This window comes from Aedes aegypti, chromosome 3 (assembly GCF_002204515.2).
Source record: "Aedes aegypti strain LVP_AGWG chromosome 3, AaegL5.0 Primary Assembly, whole genome shotgun sequence".
NCBI classification, from domain to species: domain Eukaryota; kingdom Metazoa; phylum Arthropoda; class Insecta; order Diptera; family Culicidae; genus Aedes; species Aedes aegypti.
The window spans coordinates 367,281,602-367,307,634 of record NC_035109.1 but is presented as its reverse complement, the minus strand read 5'-3'; the positions used below and the strand labels follow the sequence as shown (position 1 = coordinate 367,307,634).

Sequence of the window (26,033 nt, the reverse complement as noted above, 5' to 3'; positions counted from 1 at the left end):
ATGTAGCGGTCTGTGGTGAAGTGGTATGGCACCAGTTTAGGGACCCAAAGGTCCCGGTGTTCGAGTCTCACTGGAAACTTTTTTTTATTTTTATCGGAATTTTGTGGCATCGTATTGCTGACCATGGAAAGTCTGAAAAAGTCGTGGAAAGTGCGTATATGGCCTCCACTTTGGTGTGTATATAGCGTTTTCATGCATTTTATACGAGTGATTTGATTCATATATAATGATGTATAGCAAAAAATATACCAACCGAAATGTTGACTGGGATCCATAACTCTCAATATGGTGTTGCTTAACAGATGCATAATCACCGGTATTTGGACTTTTTGGTGGTGTTCATATTTCAATTGTGTTTTTGAACAAATATTTTTCTCTCTTATGAATATAGGTTGAGTCATAGCATCACGTTGTTACAGTGATCATTCACGCCATAGCTGCAAACATTTCACCAGAAATTTGCCCTTCTTTTTTAAATAGGCTGTTCTTTCATGTTTTTGTTGGATAAGCTAGTCACTAATATTTCCATATAGAACAGCTTTTTCTAAAGGAATAGGCATTCACTAAAGTGATTCCTGCTATAATTCTAATCGGAAATTTTCCCTTCTTTTTATCTTCTTGTATTAAAACAGACAGGTCTCTTATGGATTTATTCACCACTTTTCTGCCATTTTATCTTGAATAAAAAATATATTTTTTGTGGTTATCTCACAGAAATTTAAATTAATGATCCCACAAATCAACAAAACTTCTTACTGTAGCGTCAATCAGAGGCCGCCGATTTTTTTTAACATGTAGAAGTGTACAAGTGCGATAGCGGAACGGTCGTCTATTAGGTTGGTTTTTAGGCGGGTTCCATAGAACAACTTATGCCGCGACTATCTCAGGGTGAACTTCCATTACCATCGTTTACGAAACAAAATCTTTAAGAAGACCTTAATCTTGATGCTCGACATCTTTAAAATGAGTAAAGGAAGTGGCTACCGACGTCCAATAAGATACTTTACTACATCCTAATTTTGTACATATTATAGCTATCCTTCTCATAATAAATTCACCCTTCTTTTCGAAATAGGCTGTTCTTCAGAGCATTGCAATGTGGCTGTGTGAATCATCCCAAAATTAGAGGTCAAAACTTAGTCTATATAAATAAAAATGGAATGGTGTTCGTATGTCACGAAATGGCTTGAGAACGGGTGATTGAACTTACATGATTCTTTCACTGTTGAATTCGTCCAGAGCTCCGACGTGTTTGTGCGAAGTAAAAGTTTGGGTAAGTCATCGGGAAAGTGAGAAAACGGGAGAAAACGAATCTGTCATTTTCTACACGGGATTTGCATGGCGTATTTCAACAGCCTACTTGATGGCAAGACGAAGTTTGCCGGGACCACTAGTATGTAATAATTATTTGCTGAACAACTAGCTCCTTTTTTATCTTCTAATATTTGAAAAATACATTTTTGAGCCAAACTCGTGAAATACTCAAAAGGAATCGTACAATCATCTCCCCACTCTCTAACTAGAATATGTCTCAAAATGTTATCCATTCGGGGTAAAGGCGTTCGGGGTAGTGACCCATTCGGGGTAGTGGCGTTCGGGGTAATATCCCATTCGGGGTAATGGCTTTCGGGGTAGTGGCGTTCGGGGTAGTGGCATTCGGGGTAGTGGCGTTCGGGGTAGTTTCATAGAATCTGATTTACAAATCATGAAATTCATAAATTGGTAAGGTCATGATATCAGGATCACAAATCATGGTTCCTGGAGTCAAATCATGATTCCTCATAAATGTAACATCCAGTGTGAAAACACTAAGCGGCGCACTTTGCTTCATCTCATTCGTATCGATCACTCTTAATTCAAGATGACGAAGCGGTTGAGTGGTAGAGTACGTGGCTCGCAATCGGAAGATTCTTGGCTCGAATCTCAATGTATGTTATTTTTAACTTTTTTTTTATTTTGCCGATCATAAACGGATGCGCGACTCAGCATTTTTGGCATTTGAATCATGATTCCGAGCAATCAGCTACAAAAACCTAACGCGTGTGTTGCGTTACGGCAATCTGACTCATGATATCATGAGTCCAAATCATGGTGTATTTTCATAAGACGAAAACACGCTGGAATCATGATATCATGAGTCATAATCTTGTTTTTGGATTCTGATTTTTACCCGTGTAGATTTGAAGTGTGTACTTAATTCAAAGGGACCTTCCTTAGCCGAGTGGTTAGACTCCGTGGCTAAAAAGCAAAGTCATGCTGAAGGTGTCTGGGTTCGTTTCCCGGTCGATCCATGATCTTTTCGTAATGGAAATTTCCTTGACTTCTCTGGGCATAGAGTATCATCGTAGGGGAAATCAGGGTAAAACCGACACTGTGGGTAAGCTCGACACCCTTTGATTTTTCATGTTTTGAGCAGATTTTCATGCAATTTCCACCACGCTCTATCTTAACTTGTGAAATGTTGTGTTTCGAATGACATTACAACTGACGCTATCAATAAACTGCCAAAACAAATAACAAAACCATATTGGATAACATAGAAGTAACAGCAGTTGCAATATTTCGCTGTTATTCTTTAACTATTTCGCATGTGAAATTTTTATAATGTCATTTTTTGTTCTGCGTCTACATCATCATTTACTATTATTACGTTGATACAACATGAAGGAGAAATTAATTTTTGGTTTTTCGACAGCTGAAAACGCTATTGAAAAATAAATGTACACTCGGGGTAAGATCGACACTTTCATTTGGGGTAAAATCGACACCTTTCTTTGCTTCATAATCTAACTTCAGGGAATCTTTCTAATCGGAATACTATCTCTGTAGTTTATGTGAGTCTTTATTATCGAATTACAGTGAAGTTCATGGATGGCGAATTTGTTCACATGTAAAATATGACACTATATGACTTGCCACAAGCTATCATTAAGTATTAAAAAAATATTTCTATGTTATCACGTTTCAACTAATTTGGTGCAGCTTGAAGAAATTTTTCTCATTTTAAATTGAAGAATTAATAGAATTTGAAATATTTTCACATAAATTAATCTTATTGTTTATTTACAAACTATTAGGTTCGACAGTTTTTATCATTTAAAAATAATAACACTTTTCTGTTTTGTTAAAATAAAACAGTATTTATTTTCAAAACCAATCATTCGCTACAACTTCATCTTCGTAAGCATTCCATGAACACAAATTAATAATATCCATGTGTATTCACCCCAACTTTGTAATCTTAGCATGGGACATTTGAAATTTTCACATATATTTAGTGGATCTTTGGCCTCTCTTCAATAATTTACGTTATATGTGGTTAATCCTTTGGAGTAAGGGGTCATAAATGTCGAAAGTCACGTTTAAAGCATTCTTTTAAATATGCATTGTGATGGTGATGTTCACAACGTATAAATTCTACTCAAAATGGAAGTGTCGGTTTTACCCCAACAGGGTGTCGATCTTACCCGCACTCTAAATTGTCTCACCTAAAAATGATAAAATTTCAATTTGATCTAAATCACTATATAAGCTTAATATATCAACCAGCGATCGCAAGGATTGATAGATTTATAACCAATATGTGATTTTACAACAATTTTAGGTTCGTTTAACAAGCGAAAGTACACAAATTTTATCAATAAGCTTAGGGTGTCGGTTTTACCCCGAATTCCCCTACCTGCCACACGATATACGAATCGAAAAATGGCAACTTAGGCAAAGAAAGCTCTCAGTTAATAACTGTGGAAGTGCTCATAAGAACACTACGCTGAGTAGCCGTTTTTGTCCCAGTGGGGACGTTAATGCCAAGAAGAAAAAGACTTAATTTAAAAGAGTGGATAACATCAGGTAGGCGTTAAACTTTAAACATATATTTGCATATGCAATATATTCATCAGTATGGTAAACTAAAGTTGCGTTGCCTTAAATACATAAAAATCCATAAAAATCCATTGAGGCAATACTTCGTAAATGTAATTTACGTAGACATAAAAAGAGGTTTCAATGCACTACAGAAAAATATCGAAAGAATTTAAATCGTGTGTCGTTATTTAAAAAGAATATTAATTGATTTACGGAGAATTTTGAAACCCAATTAACATCAATAATAAACTGTACTATATCATCCTGGAATCCACTAATCATGTTCAATTCCGAAGCATTTTTTACAAATCAGGGTACGAAAGGTCACAGTTTTCCAAAAATCATACCCATAAAACACAGATTTATCTTCTCCACTTGTGAATACCAAAGCAACCGAAGGCGAGAGCAAAAACTTTGAAAAACGCTTCGGTAAGCGCGCGCACTCACCCGAAAGAGGAACCCTACCGAAACAGAGTGTAGGGAAATCGGAAGTTCGATTTCAAAATCGATGAAAAAAAATTTGAATCGGTTTTTCGAAATGCAACGCGTTAGGTAGGGAACGTGGTGCATTGCTGCGGCAGCTGTCGATGTAACCTTTGGCCTAAGGGAAACGTTGCGTTACTCTACTAGGATTGCATCCCTTTTCGTCTGATGACTGTGTGTAACTGTTGTTAGCTGTGGGTTAGATTCGTACAGATGAATGTGGATGCCGGATGGTTCTCTTCTAATATGAGGGTTTGACTGATAACGTGTTGCATTGATGTTTCGCAAGTATGTAAAGACGAGATAAAGATATAGAAATCAGTCAGTTTTAGTATTACTTCTAGAACTACATTCAGTCTCTTGGTTTCCAAATTTGACAAAAAAATCAGTACACTTTTGCTCTATTATTTATCGAGTTTGAACCCTCTCTTTTCCATGGTAGCTCCATAGCTTCATTGATTATGTAGCCTAGGATATTTACATAGGTTATAACTAAGTTTTGGTCTCCCAGGAAATTTTGATATTTCTCCGGAACCAGATGGCTTCTGAAAATAGAAGAATTGTTTTGAGAACTTGTGAAACAATAGTTGGAGAATGTCGCAAAGCAAAAAAGTTATCGCGATCTAAATAATGTTTTGCGGGGAAAATGATGCTGTCGTTAGAGGGGTTAATCAAATTTTATCCTCAGGGTCTACATCGAATCCCTGTCTCGTAAACTCTTCAAGTTGATTACCCTCCAATGAGCATCACAAAAAAACACGATCACATTCAGCATCGGAAAGAGACCCTTAATAACAAACAAATTAACTTGTACTCCATAAAGTTTAAAACTTTTCCCTCACTTCTGAAGACAAGATTACCTCGACGAAGCAACATCATCCTCCACGTGCCAAAAACACACGATTCGAGAAAAAAAACTCACCTCACCTCACTAAGATGGTTGGTTATTTTCGGTTTTTTTTATTTGGCCGGGCACGAGTTCAGCAACCGACAGCAAAAAGTACCCGGGAGGCACCGCAAAGGCGATTACCATCTCCCGTAACAGCATCTTTGAAGTTTCCAACGTTGTTTCTCCCTGTAGACGACAGACAACATACCTCGCTACCTTCGAATGGCAGGGGCGAGATCGCTCATTCACACGTCGAGTGCAAGCATTAATGACGCTGGATGGGCTGGTCGTCCACCAGGAAAGAACCCCGATGCTTAAAAAACCGAACCGAATAGAGGGGGATATCTTTATTTTTGGAAATTTATATGATAGGGGGCACACTTTTCTTATTATTTATTTAAAGTGGTTTCATTTTTTTAAGGAAGTTCCAATGTCCAAAGGGAGCGCTGGAAGCTGCGTCGAAGCCATCGTCACTACGGAAGCTAGTTTTCATCGACTTCTGAGTTTTGTATTTCAAATTTCAGAAAAGGGGAATTTCAGTTTTTCAGTAAAAGCGAACAGATTTGAGCACGTGCCTAATTTTTGAATGCCTGAATGGTTTCTATCCTTTTTTTCAAGGGGGTAAAACCCTAAACTACCACTTTTCAAACCGGTGACAATCGTGTCAAATTGAGTTATATTTTGTAAAATTTCGAAAAATTTCCAACCCCTTATTAACGGTTTCCCAATTTAGGACGACGAACGAGTGCGCACGTGATTATTGAGATTAACAGTTATCCGTTCGTTTTCCCCCTTTTTTTTGGGAAAAATTGTAAGAAAAAATGTTACACATTTCGGGTGCCGATTTCGCTCAATCATCCATTCGATTCGTACCCGAACGACAAAGCAAACCATGACGCAATTTTGGATTTACGGCAGCTACGCCGGTTGCTACGATGATGATCTTCTGATTTCCAAAAACCAAAAGGGGAAACATCGCAGAAGAGGGTGGTGATGGTGGATGGTCACCCCATTCGTTCGCCCAACCAACGCAACGGTATATCCTGAAAGGACCACATGTGTTCGGACAATCCCTTCGTTTACGTTACACGATGGTGTATTATTTTCCTTTTTTTTCCTGGCTTCAACTTGCCCTGATGCTTGTTACGGAAAATGTAAATTTATTCCGAAAACGGGATAAAATAACAGCCGTCGTCGCAGTCGGAGTGGGTTATACGGGGCCGGGGTAAACGAAGCGGGACATCGGATCCACCCTCGAGACGTACGATTATGCCAAGGGGTTCAGGTTCCAGGCTTTCCTTACGACGCGACGCGTGATGGTGACTCAAAGGCGTCCTTGTTTGGCTCGGATCCAATTGCGAGTAGGACGATGGCCAGGCCATCACCCCTTTGCCTTTTGCGCCGTGTACGTTACATTGCGAGAAGGGTTTCGATATCCTATTCCGATGAAATTGGATCCTGAAGGGATGAACGTCAACGGCGAAGTATTACCGGAATTATTGATAGGATGGTCGGTTTTTGGATTCAACATGGCGGATTCAGTTGTAGGATGCGAGAAAACACAAGGGTTGGCAAGAGTAACGTCAAAAGTGGTTGAAAATTATGTATCTGAACGTACCACCAAACTAACACAATACTTATTTGTCGAAAAGTTTCAAAATTACTTCAAATAGTGTTTCGGTAAGTGCGTTACATGCATATGTCATGTTCATGCCAAACCGTAAAGTTATGGGCCCATAATCGGTTTCAGGAATCTCCAAGGGACCTACAAGTGATAATTTCAATTGATTCGAAGTTCGGAGTTCATAAAACAAGAATTATAGGGTTTTTTTTTTTTCAAGGAAGAGAGTAACTAACGTTATAACTGTTCGCATCATCGAATACTCTTCCATATTCAAGTGAGCTCCTAGGTTATTTCGTGGAGAAAACGCTGGAGAGTTCTTACATGCAATATTCTTACGATACGACATATGTATCCACTAAACTGCACAGTAAAAAATTCTCCTCAGAATCTTAAGAGTCTGTACAGATTCTCCACAGAATCCTGAGAGGATTCTCCTAAGGAGCCTTTGAGAGGATTCATCTCAGAATCCTAAGAGGATTCATCTCAGAATCCTGAGAGGATTCTCCTCAGAATCCTGAGAGGATTCTTTTCTGAATCATGAGTGGATTCTTCTCAGAATCCTGAAAGGATTCATCAAAAAATCCTGAGAGAATTCTCCACAGAATCTTGAGAGGATTCTCCTCAGAATCCTGAGAGGATTCCCTTCTGAATCCTGGCAGGATTCTCTTCATAATCCTGAGAGGTTTCTCTTCAGAACCCTGAAAGGATTCTCTTCAGAACCCTGAGAGGATTCACTTCAGAATCCTGGGAGGGATCTCTTGATAATCCTGAAAGGTTTCTCTTCAAAATCCTAAGAGGATTCTCTTCAGAATCCTGAGAGGATTCTCCTCACAATACTGAGAGGACTCTCCTTAGAATCCTGAGAGGATTTTCCTCAGAACTCTTATATGATTCTTCTCAGGATCCTTAGAGGATTCGCCTAAGAATCCTGAGAGGATTCTCCTCAGAATCCTGAGAGGATTCTTTTCTGAATCATGAGAGGATTCTTCTCAGAATCCTGAGAGGATTCATCTAAAAATCCAGACAGGATTTTCCTTAGAATCCATAGAGGATTTTCCTCAGAATCCTGAAAGGATCCATCTAAAACTTCTGAGAAGATTCTCCACAGAATCCTGAGAGGATTCTCCTCAGAATCGTTGGAGAATTCTCGGATCCGTCGGATTTTTCTCAAAATCCTGAGAGGATATTTCTCAGAATCCCGTGAGGATTCTTCTCAGAATTCTGAGAGGATTCTTCTCAGAATCCTGAGAGGATTCTCCTCAGAATCCTGAGAGGATTCTTCTCAGAATCCTGAGAGGATTCTTCTCAGAATCCTGAGAAGATTCTTCTCAGAATCCTGAGAGGATTCTACTCAGAATCCCGAGAGGATTCTCCTCTGAATCCTGAGGGAATTCTTCTCAGAAAGTTGAGAGGATTCTCCTCAGAATCCTGAGAGGATTCTCATCAGAATTCTGAGAGGATTCTTATCAGAATTCTGAGAGGATTCTTATCAGAATTCGGAGAGGATTCTCATCAGATTCCTGAGAGGATTCTCATCAGAATCCTGAGAGGATTCTCATCAGAATCCTGAGAGGATTCTCCTCTGAATCCTCTGAGAGGATTCTCCTCTGAATCCTGAGAGGATTCTCCTCAGAATCCTGAGAGGATTCTCCTCAGAATCCTGAGAGGATTCTCCTCAGAATCCTGAGAGGATTCTCCTCAGAATCCTGAGAGGATTCTCCTCAGAATCCTGAGAGGATTCTCCTTATAATCCTAAGAGGATTCTCCTCATAATCCTGAGAGGATTCTCCTCAGAATCCTGAGAGAATTCTCCTCGGAATCCTGAGAGGATTCTCCTCAGAATCCTCAGAGAATTCTACTCAGAATCATGAGAGGATTCTACTCAGAATCCTGAGAAGATTCTTCTCAGAATCCTGAGAAGATTCTTCTCAGAATCCTGAAAAAAATCTTCTCAGAATCCTTAGAGGATTCTTCTTAGAATCCTGAGATGATTCTCCTCAGAATCCTGAGATGATTCTCCTCAGAATGTAAAAAGCATTCTTCTCATAATCCTGAGAAATTGCTTCTCAGAATCCTGAGAGAATTCATGTCAGAATCATGAGAGGATTGTTCTCAGAATCCTGAGAGGATTCTTCTCAGAATCCTGAGATGACTCTCCTCAGAATCCTGTAGGGATTGCTCACAGTAGAATCCTCTCAGTATTCTAAGAAGAATCCTCTCAGGATTCTGAGAAGGATCCTCTCAGGATTCTGAGAAGAATCCTCTCAGGATTCTGAGAAAAATCCTCTCAGGATTCTGAGAAGAATCCTCTCATTCTGAGGAGAAACCTCTCATTCTGAGGAGAAACCTCTCAGGATTCTGAGAAGAATCTTTTTAGGATTCTGAGAAGAATCCTCTCAGGATTCTGAGAAGAATCCTCTCAGGATTCTGAGAAGAATCCTCTCAGGATTCTGAGAAGAATCCTCTCAGGATTCTGAGAAGAATCCTCTCAGGATTCTGAGAAGAATCCTCTCAGGATTCTGAGAAGAATCCTCTCAGGATTCTGAGAAGAATCCTCTCAGGATTCTGAGAAGAATCCTCTCAGGATTCTGAGAAGAATCCTCTCAGGATTCTGAGAAGAATCCTCTCAGGATTCTGAGAAGAATCCTCTCAGGATTCTGAGAAGAATCCTCTCTGGATCCTGAGAAGAATCCTCTCTGGATTCTGAGAAGAATCCTCTCAGGATTCTTAGAAGAATCTTCTCAGGATTCTGAGAAGAATCCTCTCAGGATTCTTAGAAGAATCTTCTCAGGATTCTGAGAAGAATCCTCTCAGGATTCTGATGAGAATCCTCTCATTCTGAGAGATCCTCTCAGGTTCTGGAAGAATCCTCTCAGGATTCTGAGAAGAATCCTCTCAGGATTCTGAGAAGAATCCTCTCAGGATTCTTAGAAGAATCCTCTCATTCTGAGGAGAAACCTCTCATTCTGAGGAGAAACCTCTCAGGATTCTGAGAAGAATCTTCTTAGGATTCTGAGAAGAATCCTCTCAGGATTCTGAGAAGAATCCTCTCAGGATTCTGAGAAGAATCCTCTCAGGATTCTGAGATAAATCCTCTCAGGATTCTGAGAAGAATCCTCTCGGGATTCTGAGAATGATCCTTTTAGGATTCTGAGAAAAATCCTCAGAATTCTGAGAAGAATCCTCTCAGGATTCTGAGAAGAAGAATCCTCTCAGGATTCTGAGGAGCCCAGATAGCCGTAGCGGTAAACGCGCAGCTATTCAGCATGACCATGCTGAGGGTCGTGGGTTCGAATCCCACTGGTCGAGGATCTTTTCGGGTTGGAAATTTTCTCGATTCCCAGGGCATAGAGTATCATCGTACCTGCCACACGATATACACATGCAAAAATGGTCAATCGGCAAAGAAAGCTCTCAGTTAATAACTGTGGAAGTGCTCATAAGAACACTAATCTGAGAAGCAGGCTTTGTCCCAGTTGGGACGTAACGCCAGAGAGAAGAATTCTGAGGAGAATCATCCCAGGATTCTGGGAAGAATCCCTTTCAGGATTCTGAGAAGAATCCTTTCAGGATTCTGAGAAGAATCCTCTCAGGATTCTGACAAAAATCCTCTCAGGATTCTGAGAAGAATTTTTTCAGGATTTAGAGAAGAAAACTCTTAACATTCTGAGTAGAATTCTCTGAGAAGAATCCTCTCAAGATTCTGAGTAGAATCATCTCAGGATTCTGAGAAGAATCCTCTCAGGATTCTGAGAAGAATCCTCTCAGGATTCTGGGAAGATTCCGCTCAGGATTTTGAGAAGAATCTACTCAGAATCCTGAGATGATTCTCCTCAGAATCCTGTAGGGATTATTCTCAGAGCTCTGAGAGGATTCTTCTCAGAGTCCTGAGAGAACTCTTCTCAGAATCCTGTGAGGATTCATCTCAGAATCATGAGAGGACTCTTCTCAGAATCCTGAACGAACTCCTTTCAGAAACCTGAGCAGATTCTTCTCAAAATCCTGAGCGGATTCTTCCCAGAATCCTGAGAAGATTCTTCTCAGAATCCTGAAAGGATACTTCTAAGAATTCTGAGGATTCTTCTCAGAATCTGAAGAGAATTCTTCTCAGAATCCTGAGAGGATTCTTCTCAAAATTCTGAGAGGATTCTTCTCAGAATCCTGAGAGGATTCTTCTCAGAATCCTGAGAGGATTCTTCTCAGAATCCTGAGAGGATTCTTCTCAGAATCCTGAGAGGATTCTTCTCAGAATCCTGAGAGGATTCTTCCCAGAATCCTGAGAGGATTCTTCTCGGAATCATGAGAGGATTCTTCACGGAATCATGAGAGGATTCTTCTCGGAATCATGAGAGGATTCTTTTCTAAATCCAGGAGGATTCTTTTCTAATTCCTAAGAGGATTCTTTTCTGAATCCTGAGAGGATTTTTCTCAGAATCCTGAGAGGATTCTCCTCAGAACCCAGAGAGGATTCTCCACAGAATCCTGAAAGGATTCTTCTCAGAGTCCTGAACGAACTCTTTTCAGAATCCTGAGCAGATTCTTCTCAAAATTCTGAGAGGATTCTTCACAGAATCCTGAGAGGATTCTTCACAGAATCCTGAGAGGATTCTTCACAGAATCCTGAGAGGATTCTACTCAGAATCCTGAGAGGATTCTACTCAGAATCCTGAGAGGATTCTACTCAGAATCCGGAGAGGATTCTACTCAGAATCCTGAGAGGATTCTACTCAGAATCCTGAGAGGATTCTACTCAGAATCCTGAGAGGATTCTACTCAGAATCCTGAGAGGATTCTACTCAGAATCCTGAGAGGATTCTACTCAGAATCCTGAGAGGATTCTACTCAGAATCCTGAGAGGATTCTCCTCAGAATCCTGAGAGGATTCTCCTCAGAATACTGAGAGGATTCTCCTCAGAATCCTGAGAGGATTCTCCTCAGAATCCTGAGATGATTGCTCTAAGAATCCTGAGAGGATTTTCCTCAGAATCACGAGAGGATTCTCCTCAGAATCCTTAAAGGATTCTCCTGAGAATCCTGAGAGGGTTCCCCTCAGAATCCTGAGAGTATTTTTCTCAGAATCCTGAGATGATTCAGCTCAGAATCCTGATTTTTTTTTTTAGAATATTGAGAGGATTTTTCATAGAATTCTGAGAGGATTCTCCTCAGACTCCTGAGAGCATTCTCATCAGAATCCCGAGAGGATTTTCCTCAAAATTATTCTTCTCAGAATAGTGAGAGGATTCTCTTCAAAATCTGGGAACGATTCTCCTCAGAATCCGGAGAGCATTTTCCTCAGAATCCTTGAAGGATTCTCCTCAGAATCCTGAAAGGATTCTTCTCAGAATCCTGAGAGGTTTCTGCTCAGAATCCTGAGAGGATTCTTTTTAGAATCTTGAACAGATTCTCCCCAGAATTTTGAGGGAATTCTCCTCAGAATCCTAAGAGGCTTCTCCTCAAAATTCTGAGGGGATTCTCCTCAGGATCCTGAATGGATTCTCCACACAGATTAAAGGGGAAAACCCAAGTAACCAGTAAGCACGATAATATATTCGGTTATCATTTGATGCATGCCAGTTTTCTATACGCATATAATGCTATTAAAATGCCAGAAAAGGCGAAATAGCGTGCCATTATAGTGCCAAGATATAACCGTGCTTCTCTGCACCACTAATGCTTATTAGACTGGCCCACCTCAGTATGGGAGAAAAATAAAGTTGTATGATTCCACGGGGCACCCCCCAGGATTATTTCTTGGGGTTAGAGGAAGCCTTTCTGAAAAATTCAGCTCATTTGGTCGTTCCATGAGCTGGCGCATTTGAATTGAAGTTAATATGGGATGTTCAGCTCAAACATATGAGCAACAGCACATCATCTACTGTTTGGTTCAGGAAAATTGATGATCGCGTTCAATTGGACCCAGAATGTCAAAAACACTACTTGATGTAATAGCGAAGAATATTGTAGATGATTGTAACATGATCAAAATTAATAAAGTTGGTGTTTTAACCATCTGAAGTATATCATGCAATACTGCTTGTATTTCTTCAACATAGCTTGAAGGTAGCCACTAAGCGCATCATAGCCACCTATGACGCTAGGCGAGCTGAGGCACATGTCGCATGCATATAAGTGACTGTACGGGAGTGCTGATCTAAGCCTAACTTTCAACAACTGAAAGAGTAATGAAAATGAGATTAAATCCAGATACAACCTTCTCCAATTATGTTCATTAGGGTATCAACTAGTGTATTTGTCATTCTGGGCATATTTGAACGCGAACAATTAGTATTCGGAACGAAACAGTGACATAGGATCAATTTTCAATATATTTGAGACGAATATCCCATACAAACTTCATATCGATTGCGCCAGCTGGTGGAGCAACCAATTGAGTTGAAATTTTGAGAGAGCGTTTTTTTACCCTAAGGCTCATATCTAGGGGGTGCCCCGTTAAGTTTTACAACTTTTTTGTTTAAGGGCCAGTCTAATGCTGATATAAGACCACGTGAGAAACGTCAGTTGTTTTCGCCAGGTTTTTAGGGCGAATATTTTGAGCTTTCGCGTACGCAGCCAGAGAGCTTTCGCGTATGCGGCCAAGCAACTGGTACACGAGGTAAATAAATGAATTAATGAAAACGGAAACCTCTAATAGTATGCAAAAAAAATGTAATAAAATGATACAGATAGTACTTCTCCGTATCAGACATATTCTTTTTGGTAGTTTTCATCCCTTTGAGGACTTGCAATTGCCACATTTTGATCCTCGTTTTATGATGATGAAATTCCTCATTTTGCGTCTCGAACCTGCGACACCCGTATTGTTGAGTTGTTGTCCTGCTCCTTTGCTCCTACGGCCACATAAGATGAATAGTATTGGGAAGAAAGGTGACCAATTTAAATCATCACTTTTCCCCGTCATAAAACCTGCAATTGTAGTAGTGAGAAGATTTATGTTTGACTCCCTCTTACCACTATATGCAAACACAAAGCACGCGGTATATCTATCAAAACACTGGATGGCATTTAAACATGCCCTGTATTCGAATATAAAGCCAATATAGTGCTTATTTAATGCCTGTATGCATCAGGCTTAGAAGCATTAATGATGCTGTAATAGGGTTTCTATGCAGCGGAAGTGCTGTTATAAGGTGTGTAAGCATTTGTGGTGCTATTATAATGCATGTACGCATCTATGATGCTGTATAAGGGCTTATTATTAGTGCTTATGGTTACTTGGGAAGGGTCTCTATGAAGGTTTCCATAGAGGCTTCCTCAGCACTCCCTTCAGAGGTCCCAACGAAGATCTTTACTGCGATGTATAAAGATAAAAATTTCCTCAGGAGCTCTTTTGTGGTCTTCACAACGAGTACAAGAGTTCTCTTTACGGTGTCCACAGCGATCTTCTCAGATATATCCAGGGATGTCTCTGCATAAGTCTTCACAGAAGTTTTCACAAAGGTCTTCATAGATCTCTTCACAAAAACATCTACAGAAATTTATACTGCCTTCTTCACGTAGATCTCTACAGGAGTCACTGATTCGCCACAGAAATACCCACGACAAACTTTGCAGAAGTCCACATGTGGATTTTTTCCTAGAAGACTCTAAGGAATGACACAGTGCACAGAATTCCTCACATATCTCAACAGAATTCTTAACGAAAGCTTGGAAGTTTTCACAAAACTATCCACTAAATTCTGTACAGTTTTCAAAGAAGTCTCTACCAATGCTTTCGCGTTATTCTTGGTCCGATGTGTAGCTTTTTGCTTGTCAAGGTTGGTGTTTAGAGAAAACTTAATGATATGCTACTGTAGCCGTATGTAACTGATTGTAGATATATTACGTTGGGTGACTGCCAACTGAAGGTAATGCGAAAAATTCCAATTCGTCACATTGATAGCACGAGCTCCCGCTCACACAAACGCTCTATAGCAAAACCAAATCAGCTACCTCCAGTAATTCCACAATCATGGTGAAGTTCAGTAAACCAATCAAAGTAACCGTACTATTCTTCACTCTTCTACTCAAGAGCACAGCGTCACAAGCTACAGTGGAGAACGATCCAGAAATCGTCAAATTTGAGTCGTTTCCATCTGCAGAAGAATTAGGCATTCCGGAAGAATCCATCAAGGTGGCCTGTGACTGTCCACTTAATTGGGACCCTGTTTGTGGAAGCGATGGCATTACCCAACCTAATCGATGCTTCCTGGATTGCGAGAACTACACAAGGCGAGATAAAGTTCAATTCGTTCGATATGGGAGATGTGACGGGCAACAGAGAGATGAACTTTGAAATTACACTTTAGCGATTCCTGAACGTAACTTTATTTGTTCACCTATACCGAAATCCGTCTACGGTCGCGTCTGCAAATACTGCGACGGTGAGATCAAGCTCTCCATTTCCTTGATCTGTCCTGGATCCGGGTCTGTTATCCAGCACTCGTTTTCGTCGTAGTTGAAGGTCAGATAGGGAAGTGGACAACCACCTGCTTCCCAGCCCCAGGTGAAGAAGTATGTAGTGCGCTTTGCACGCAGCGATTCGCCTAACGGTTGCTCGGATGATGGAGATATCGCCATCAAGAAGGCCATGACCGTCACGGTGAACGTTAACGAAGTAATCTTCATGACTTGCTGTTGGAGTAACACAGTAAAACCCAACGCTTTTGCGAATATATAGACCTTCGGAAAGTGTTTGTTTGAGTTTAGGGCTAATTTCGCTTGAAATTGTTTGTACAATTAGTCTTCAATGTTTTGTAAAACATTCTCTGTTATTAGCGCAATTATCCTCACATCCAGCAAACCGCGCACAAAATCCTAGGCTGCAGCTGTGAAATCAAATTTTAGAACCATGCTGTGTTTTTGACTCGCGCCAAAGTTTCGCTTGGATCGAAAAAAAAAACGCCTCAAAATTCAACCAGGGGTCCCACATGCGCTCAAAACATGCATTTTTTGCATCTCGGAAAATCAAAAGAACAAAAGTCCAACGGCTGCCGATTCAACCTGGTATGGCCGTTCGCAACTAGGGATTAGAAAATTGATTAGGGTCCAGTTCGATGTGTTAATCGCTTTCGATCAGTTTTTTTCCCTTCGGCATTTTCGGCCCCTGGCTGCTGCTGTGGCTTTGCCAAAAGGTAAGTCTGGACCGGAACCGATTGAAAAATTCGATACACGTATGAAGAACACAACAACGGGGTGCACTTTTTCACGTGCAGAAAGAACGGACAGTTGCAGAGGCACAGATGTAAATAAAAAGACCAATGCCGTAATATTCGGTACATGAATGGATAGGGGGAAAAAGGTTTGACCCATGGTGATTAGAAATATTTGCATCTTTTCGATTGGAAGAGGGCTTTGGTGCTGCAAAAAGGAGCGATGGCAGTTGGCCATGTTGTTGGACATTTGATTTTGTTTTGTCGTTATGTAGATTGTAGAATATTGCGCCAAATCGGTGATACTTGCAGAACCTGATGATTTTCGAACATTATTTGTTATGCTGGAATTACTGAGTTCTTTCCCCACCTTTGTTTCTAATATGTTCATCCTTAAACAAATTCTATCAATGGATAAAAGTGCATTCACTAGAATTTGATGATCTGAAAAATATCTATGAGTTTGTGAACTACGTATTTTTTCTGTATCTTCTTTCATTAAGCAATTATTTTAAACGATTTTTTAATCCTTGTCACAATTTCTGGATTCCAACATACCGAAACCTACGAGGTACGGCAGGTTTTCGTAAAAATAGATTTGATCTTAAACAAAAAAGAATAGATTGTAATTCATTTCATTTCGCCTACGTTTGCGACAGATTTATCCGAATTTTTAATGTTTAACAGCTTATAAAAAAGATTCCAAGTGGTCCCCAGAGACTTTTAAGGGTTGTTTCTATAGGACACTTAATGATGTTTCAGAGTTTTACACGGGGATTCCAGGTTTCTAATGGGGTTTCAAATGGGTTTTGAACCTTAGGAAAATGGTACCTGAAAGTGTTTGAAGTGATTTTCACGCATTCCCAGGAGTTACTCAATGGTTCTCAAAAGACTTCAGAAGTTGATAGAAAATCTAAAATGGTTGCTAGAGGGGTTTCAAAGCGAATTTTAGGATAATCGTAGAGGTTCAAAAGAATTTCAAGATAGGTGGTGTCTTTAATGAGTTGGAGCATATCCCATAAGCAGGGGACAATCGTCAGATTCGTCACCGATTAATAACAAAAACAAATAATTGTTATCCAATATAGGGTAAATAGGTATAACCAGCTCTGTCGTCCTGCTTAGTCGCACTTAATCGACGACTAAGTAGCTTTTCTCAGACTTTTTATTAACGCCCTTTGAGACATCAGTTGAAAATTCAAACTGTATCATCGACCTGAATTAATTTAACTTTGTTGCTTGTAGATCAGGTGCAACTAAACGCCCTGTGTGACATCTATCGAAATTGTCAAGCTGTATCAACGCCCTGGAGTAATTTGACCTTGTCTCAATTAGATCAGTGGCGTTTAAACCCCGGTAGGATATCATTAAATAATTACAAGCTATATTAACGCCCTGGAATAGCTTGAACTATGTAGATCAGGTACATCTTAACGGTCTGAAAACATCAATTCCTAGTTGTACAGTGACTCAAACTCATTTTCGTACGGGCCACTGTTTCGATATCAACTTGGTGTAAAACTATTAAATGATCTATGGACTTCGATTTACTTTATCAATAACGGAGGTCATAGAGGTCATCTATTGTTTGACAATCATAAGCTGTATTCATTGACTAAAATCTTTGGAATAATGAAAAAGTATTGAACTTGTGTCCAAAAATCACCCAATTCCATATTCGTACACCTAACAAAAATCAAACATATAGCATTCAAAACTAATTTTTAATGGACTGAATGATTTCTCAAGTTCTTTATTGCAATGTATAAATAAGGGAGAGTACATTTGGACAATTTATAAGTGGACATATTTGAAACTTAAGTAAATTTAAGAAAAAATCCACTTTATCAATGTTTTTTGTAAAATAAATCCACTAAGTCGAACATAAATATACATTTTTTCAAGATAACTTCCTTGAGAATGACTACTGCGAATTCTGAACAAATTTCAAAAACCTATAATCAGTTTTAGAGTAGCTACGAGATGATATAGGCATCTTATACTCTAGAATCTTGGTTAATATATCATTTATAACAAATCCAAAACCAAACGATTTAGTTAATTTCTATCAGTTTGGCTCTTAAATGCATATACATATTCCATAGCGAATGTTCCTATCAAAACATTGCTAATTTTTTATTTTTTTTTATATTTCACTACCAAACATTAATATAGAGTTTGATAGAATAAATATTATTGCTGTAACCGCAACACATACGTTATTTGAAATGATGAAAACAACAGGATATGGTCTAGTAAAAGTATATTAATCCTCTCCGCTCATGCAAGTTATTATGTGTTTTTATTATAAAACCAATAAACTATAGAATGGGGCCCTATTTTGAGTATAATCTGAATATGAATTTGAAGATAACTGAATACTGAGATAACATCAATTATTTGGAGGTATGTACAGCGTAGTGTAGGGTATTTTGTTGTAAAATAAAGTTCGTAATTCAAATTCTTTTTACAGAAACGTTCAAAATTAACCTTTAATTGCTGTTTAGAACGAAAATTAGGTACACATTGATTGAAAATAATATTTTAGAAAAGTTTTAAAGTAATGACATTAATTTTTTGTGAACTCAAAAGGGATAAAAACTGCATATAATTTCTGTTATTTGAATACATTTCAGCAAAAACTTTTTCAGTTGTCATGAATATAATTTATAGATTGGATCTAACAACAAAAATAAACGTTATTGCTCGTATTATTGCATTTTGCAGCAAAAATCATTGGAAAATTGATGTTTTTCACAATTTTACCTAAGTTTCAAATATGTCCGCTTATAAATTGTCCAAGTGTACTTTACTACATCTGAACAACGTAATAAAGGACTTGAGCAATCGAATGGAGCATTAAAATTTAGTTTTGAATGCTGTATAGTTGAACTTTGATAGGTGTACGAATATGGAATTGGCTGAATTTCAGACACGAATTTAATATTTTTCCATTCATTCTAAGATGAACGTAAATAGAAACATTTCATGATTGGCAAATAATAGATGACACATATTACCTTCAATATGGATAAAGTATTTCAAACTTCAAAAGTATTTTTACTAACTTGAAGTAAGAACAGTGTCCTGTACGAATATGAAATTGGGCCACTGTATAAACACCCTGGAGTATTTTAACTTTGTTTTATGTAGATCAAGTGCAACTCAACGCCCTGGAATAGTTTGACGTTATTATACACAGATCTTTTCGAAATCGGGAGCATCTTTATGCCCTGTAGAAAATCAATTGAAATGTCTCTGTATCAACGCCCTGTAGTTATTTGACCTTATTATGTATATCAAGTGCATCTTGACGCTCTGTAGGACATCAACCGAAATTTTCAAATTGTTTCAACGCCCTAGACTAATTTGCAAGATCTGGAGCATCTTTACGCCTTGTAGAAAATCGATCTAAATTTCCGAGCTGTGTACCGGTTTGTCTCAAATTCCGAACAGACTCATATTCCGAACACTCGATTTTTGTATGGCGATTTGGTTGAAATGTTTCGCTGAAATATGTCACTAAATAACAAGGAAATGATAGTCAATTGCAATTCAATTATAACGTTTCTGATATAATTTATACCGTGGGAGTAGTGATGATTCTCTGGTTTGAGACCAGTAGATCAAGCTCAGATAAACTTATTTGCTAAATTATTCATTTGAATACGATTTATTCGTGCTGTTCGGAATTTGAATCAAGGTGTTCGGAATATGAGACAGAATGAACACAGTGTTCGGCATTTGAATCAAAATGTTGTTCCATACTTTTGCGTAAAAACAATACTAAAACGAACTATATCAACATTGTTATCGGTACATCCAACAGCTAACAGTTAGATTTTGCGAAGAAATTCAAATTTACACAAATATCAGCCAATTTATGCCAGTCAGATGCATTTGAAGTCACAGTTGGCCTTAAGTGTTCGGAATATGAGTCAAAACGGTAAACGCCCTGGAGTATTTTGACTTTGCCCTATGTAGATCAGGTTCATCTCAACGCTCTGTATGACAACAATTGAAAATTCCAAGTTTTATCAACGCCGTGCAGTAATTTGATATTGTTTCACGTAGATCAGGTGCATCTCCCTGTATGAAATAAATCGATCCATTTGTGTCGACGCCCTGGAGTAGCTTGACGTTATTCCACATAGATCTTTGCGAGATCTCGAACATCTCAACGCCCTGTAGAAAATTAATCGAAATTTTCATGCTGTATTAACGTCATAAAGTAATTTGACCTTATTCCATGTAAATCTGGTGCATCTTGACGCTCTGTAGGACATTAATTGTAAATTCCTATCTTTATCAATGCCCTGGTTCTATTCTACACAGCTCTTTGCGAGATCTATAGCATCTGAACGCTCTGTAGAACATAAATCCAAACCTACGTGCTCCAGGGCGTTGGAGTAATTTGAGCTTATTTCATGTAAATCAGAATCAGATACAACTTAACGCCCTGTAGGACATTTATTGTAAACTCTAAGCTGGATCAAGGTTCTGGATTAATTTGACATTTTTCCATGTAGATCAGGTGCATGTGACCGCCCTTTAGGGCTTAATTTGATAATTCCAAGCTGTATCAACGCCCTGAAGTAAGAGTCCACAAAGATCATGGCGAGATCTGAAGCATATTTACGCCCTATAGCAAATCAATCGAATTTTACTTGCTGCATCTAACCCCTACGGGTATTTGACTTTATCCTATGTAGATCATGCGCACCTCATTTTTTTTTTTTTCTTTGTCGGGTGTTGAATCACTGCGTCCAATTAACTTGAACTATTGTGATATACCCTTTTACTGTATGTATAGTACATACATCATCCAGTGACATGTATGTCACTAAATGATCTATGTACTTCTGAGCTCATGAACACCTTATTATTGAGAAATAATGGTCCTAAGCTGCAGTGTGAGGATTCCCCCAGTCTGGTGCAATTAGCTTAATAAAGCCTATAATATTGCTGGGGGTTGCGATCCTTATATCGGCAGGCTCTAAGAAGGGCTTACCAAATATCCTGGACCTTCAATGGATTTGTGCACTGCAATAGCAGATGAGGTGTTCTGATGTTTCTCGCTCATCGTCACAGAAGCGACAGTTGGAGTTTTGAACAACACCGATCTTTTGTAAATGGTATCTGCTGGGGCAGTGTCCTGTTACTAGACCAGTGTATAAACTGAGATCCCTTTTGCTGAGACCTAATAGTTGTTGGGTTTTCTTTGGGTTTATATTTACAAGCCTTTTTGACTGACTCGTATTAGGAGATGCATCCCAGTTTGATGAGGTCTGGCTAACCAGCCAGTTGTTCAGTTCCATTTTTAAGAAACTGTATGATATTCCGAAGAATGGCTCGGGGCCAGTGAACCTATTAGCAGATCCGTTTCTGGCCAGCTCATCAGCAATTTCGTTTCCCTCTAGACCCGCATGCCCTGGGATCCAATATAAGTTAACTCGATTGCAGAGAGCTAGTTTTTTCAAAGCTAGAATGCATTCCCACACTAGTTTTGAGTTACACGTGTAAGTGTTAAGCGCCTGAAGAGCCGCTTGGCTGTCGGAGAGAATACATATACTTGCGTGTCTGTATTTCCTCTTCAGGCATAGTAACGCACATTCTAAGATAGCATATATTTCTGCCTGAAATACTGTAGACCACTGTCCTAAGTGAATTGAGGTTTTTGTTCGGGGTCCGTAGACTCCAGAACCTGCCAGATTATTCATTTTGGAACCATCTGTGTAGAATTTAATAGACCCTGGAGGGATGTTGGGTCCACCTTCTTCCCATTATTGACGAGAAGACATGATCACCTTATAGGGTATGTCATAGTTGACTACCATTTCCATCCTGTCACTACACTTTTCTACAATTGGATTTATAGAAAATTCATTTAATATACTGAGGTGACCCGTAAGATCACCTAATAGTAGGGTTTTTGTTCGTTTCAGCCTCAACGCACTTTTCTCAGCGTCCAGCTTTATGAATTGATCCAGCCGGGGCAGATTAAGCATCGCGTCTAAGGCAGAGGTGGGTGTACTGCGTGCTGCACCAGTAATTGCTATACAGGCAATACGTTGGATTTTATTTAACTTTGCCCTTGCCGTAGCCTCTTTTGTTTTAGGCCACCAGATAAGAGAAGCATAAGTTATTCTAGGACGAACAATGGTTTTATAGATCCACATAATCATACTTGGTTTCAGGCCCCATTTCTTACCAAGTGCTCTGGAGCATACCCAGAGTGAATTGAGGCCTTTTTGCACCACTGTTTGAAGATGTGAATTCCAATTTAGCTTGGAGTCAAGTATGACACCAAGATATTTGGCTTCCTTTGAGCAAGTCAATTGTGTTTCGTTTAGGAGAAGGGTTCTCAATTGTACCTTCCTACGTTTTGTGAAAGGTACGATGGTGGTTTTGGAAGGATTTATTCCTAGTTGCTCTCGTTGACACCAGGAAAAGGTATGATCAAGAGCTAGCTGCATCCTTTCGAATATAACGTCTTCAAATTTGCCTCGTACAATAATGACCACGTCATCTGCATATCCTACCACTTCGAAGCCTCTCCTTTCTAAGCTATCGAGAAGCTCGTCCACCACCAGTGACCAAAGCAACGGTGAAAGTACCCCACCTTGTGGGCACCCCCTTGTAGCCTTTACAGTGACGCACGAACCACTTAGCTCAGAGGAGATCTGTCGATTGGCTAGCATAGCATGTACCCAGGTAGCAATGCATGGGTCGAAATTCCTCCTCAACATTGCCGATCCTATAGACGAATAAGAAGCATTATCGAATGCACCCTCAATGTCAAGAAATGCTACAAGAGCGATTTCTTTAGCTTGTAGTGTTTTTTCGATCTTATTGACTAACGAATGTAGTGCTGAGATCGTGGATTTGCCACTCTGATACGCAAATTGGTGTTGTGAAAGAGGCATTGCTTTCATAAATTTAGAATTTATGTATTCGCACAATACCTTTTCCATGATTTTAAGCATCACGGATGACAAACTGATCGGCCTAAATGCTTTGGGATTTGTTTTGTCTTTTTTACCTGTTTTAGGAATGAAGACAACTCGAACTTGACGCCAATCATCTGGAACATGCCCTAAAATCAAGCTCGCCCTAAAAATCTCTACCATGTGTGGGATTAGCGTTTTCTCCGCTTTTTGGATTAACGCTGGGAAAATCCCATCCATGCCAGCAGATTTGAATGGCTCAAAAGATCTCACAGCCCTTTCAACTCTGGCACAAGTAAAAGCTTCTTTGGCAACCTTAATTGCGTCTCTTTTTGTCCCAGAAACCAAAGATATGGTTTGTTGTGGAACTGAAACAACAATCTCAGTACCTTCTTCACTTATTCTTGATTGAGGAATTGAGTCAGGGAAGTGAATTCTTAACATTTCACTCAATGTATCGCTTGGCTCTACAGTGAATGAACCGTCGACTCTACGGATACTACCCAGACCATTGGAGTGTTCTTTTGAGAGTGTTTTTTGAAGCCTGGCTACCACGGGGGTCATCTCTATGTTCTATGCGCACCTCATAGTCCTGTATAACATCAATCGAGATTGCCAAGCTGTATCAACGCTCTGGAGTAATTTGATTTTACCTCAAATAGATGAGCTGTATCTAAAAGCATAATTTAATAAATTCATTGCTGTATCAACGCCCTGGAGTAATTTGTCCATATCCTTTGTCAATTAGGTGCATTGTAACCGTTCGTAAAACTTTACTAGAGATTATTTGCAAACTCGGTGGCTTAAGCGCCACTCTCAATGAGAGACCACCAGTCGTGTTCAGATTTGCCCGACGTTTAGAGACTTTTTCTCTCTGGGAGAGTTTTGAACGGTTCTTGGTAAACAACACTAGAAAATCCAACGCAAGAATGACTTTTACTCCTCCACAGCCTTAAAGTTTTAGGGAATTCAGAAGAGGATGCTTACTCAAATGAGCTAATAAACGGAACGAAACGTAATGTAAGTTAGCGAGTAGTTTTATTTAAGCATAGTTAAACGTAACGGAAAAGTAACTAATCTTTCTTCAAAACTTTTATTTTAGGAATCGAAATCACCATTCATTCGGGTTGGACAAAGGAGAACCGTACGGAATGGAAAAAGAGCAAACTTGGCCATGTAAAATAAGCTCTTGACGTACCTGCACAGGATTTTGGCGTTGACTCGATGAAGGCTCGTTGACGGGAACCGAAATGTCGACTCCGCAGACTCGATGGGATGGCGACGATCGACCTCAGCGATGGCGGTAACGAGATGGCGACCACCGGCGTGTCCGTGCTGCAAATTGGCGGGGAGCGATGAATTGACCCGCGAGCAAAATGGCCGAAGTAACGTTGCGGAGGGAGTGGCGGCTGGAACGGAAGCTTCCGATTTCGGATCTCGAGAGTGAGACGGCGATTTCGCCTATTAATACCCGGGACGATCCGCTCCTGCCAATAGAGGAACACGTACCCAGCGACCCGGCTTCGCGTACCTGTCCGCTAATCCGAGCGGGGAGTAATGTCGCCCTATCTTTGGGTTAGGATCGAGGTTCGCGGCGTGCAATTGGCGTCACGCTTCAACGAACCGAACTCTCGGAAATGGTCCACTAGGAGTAACGGAATGGGACCTTACCTTCGGTAATTGGCGTCCGAAGGAGGAAAACTCGCTACAGAAGAGTTTTAGCGACTTCACTCACGTCTCCGTTTAGCTACCTAATTAAAAGGCGGGCCTTTGCACTGCACACGGGTCTGAACGATGATCGGACTACCAAAATTCACGATTCGGCGGTGACGGATGCCGAATGCCGACGTAAAATCCAGCCGTATTGAAATAAAATAAATGAACACTTTTGTGCAGAATCGCGAATTATTCACGGATCTCGGTCCTCTAAAGAAATAAATACACAAAACGTTTAACACAACTTGTTACTTTAACTCACTCACTAACTTTTACCTTTAATTTAAGCTTCAATTTCACCAGAATAAACTTTAACTTTTCAAATTTACTTTAATTAATCGTAATTGGTTCACTAAACTCGCGCACTTCTGCTCTCTTGCCAACTTCGTAGCGAAATGAACGAGTTGAAGAAATTCTTGCGCCAAGAAACTGCCTATTCTGACCGTCCAACTATTCAAACCAAAAAGCAACTATTATAGAAAATCGCGCCAACTGCTTTTGCATGGCGCTTGGTAGGTATGGCGACAAATCTTAATTACGCCTGTAGTCCGCCAAAATGTGTAGGGGGAGATCCCCCAGTGCCGGACAGCACCCAATACCGGACAAAGTCGAAACATTGAGAAATCATGGTCCAATCAAGATGGTGTATTAGTAGAAGAGAAAGCTATTGTGTAGACTTATGTTTGCGTAGTATAACACATCCTTTTTTTTTTCTATCTTTATTAACGAGATTTTTAGCCCTGGGCTAGTTCATCTCGGGACCAACGGCTTTACTTCCCTTCCGAAGGAAGTCGTCACTGAAATTTTTAGTGACTATCTCGGGAATGGGATTCGATCCCAGGTCCTCGGCGTGAGAGGCGTGTGTTCTAACCATTACACCAGGTCCGTCCCCAACACATCCTTAAAATATGCATCCCTTTTGAAAAAAGTAGAAAAGTTTGAAAATCTTTAAAAAAAAATGACGTATCTTCTTAATTTCGAGCCTATTTAGTAATTATTTTGAATATGAAAAAAAAAATACTTTGGATCCCGCAAGCATGATCGAACACAATCCTAATTTGATAGTATGAATGTATTTAAGCACCTTCTGTCCCTCAGTTTCGGACAGCTTGATTTGTTATATGATATCTTTGCAATTATTGCATCAGTGTCTCAAAACACTTTCATTTTTCATGGGTTCCGTCGACCATGGTATCAAACATGCAATAAAATTAAGAAGAATGAACATTCATAACAACATCGTAAAATGTGCTATTTTTTATCATATATGGGTTTTTGATAGGCATCTTGCAAACTAAGAAAAACTCAAATTATTTTTGTAAATGTTGCAATTGCATTGAATTGGTAATTATAAACGATTT

General features: G+C 39.5%; 1 long non-coding RNA gene across 1 annotated transcript; it reads right to left on the bottom strand.

Annotated features, from left to right (window-relative positions):
- Window positions 1-6,344: 6,344 nt before the first annotated feature.
- Window positions 6,345-14,804, bottom strand: LOC110679235. The gene is made up of 2 exons (XR_002502318.1): window positions 14,585-14,804; window positions 6,345-6,694 (listed from the first exon to the last, which is right to left on the bottom strand). It is a non-coding gene; the product is annotated as an uncharacterized LOC110679235 (long non-coding RNA).
- Window positions 14,805-26,033: the final 11,229 nt, after the last annotated feature.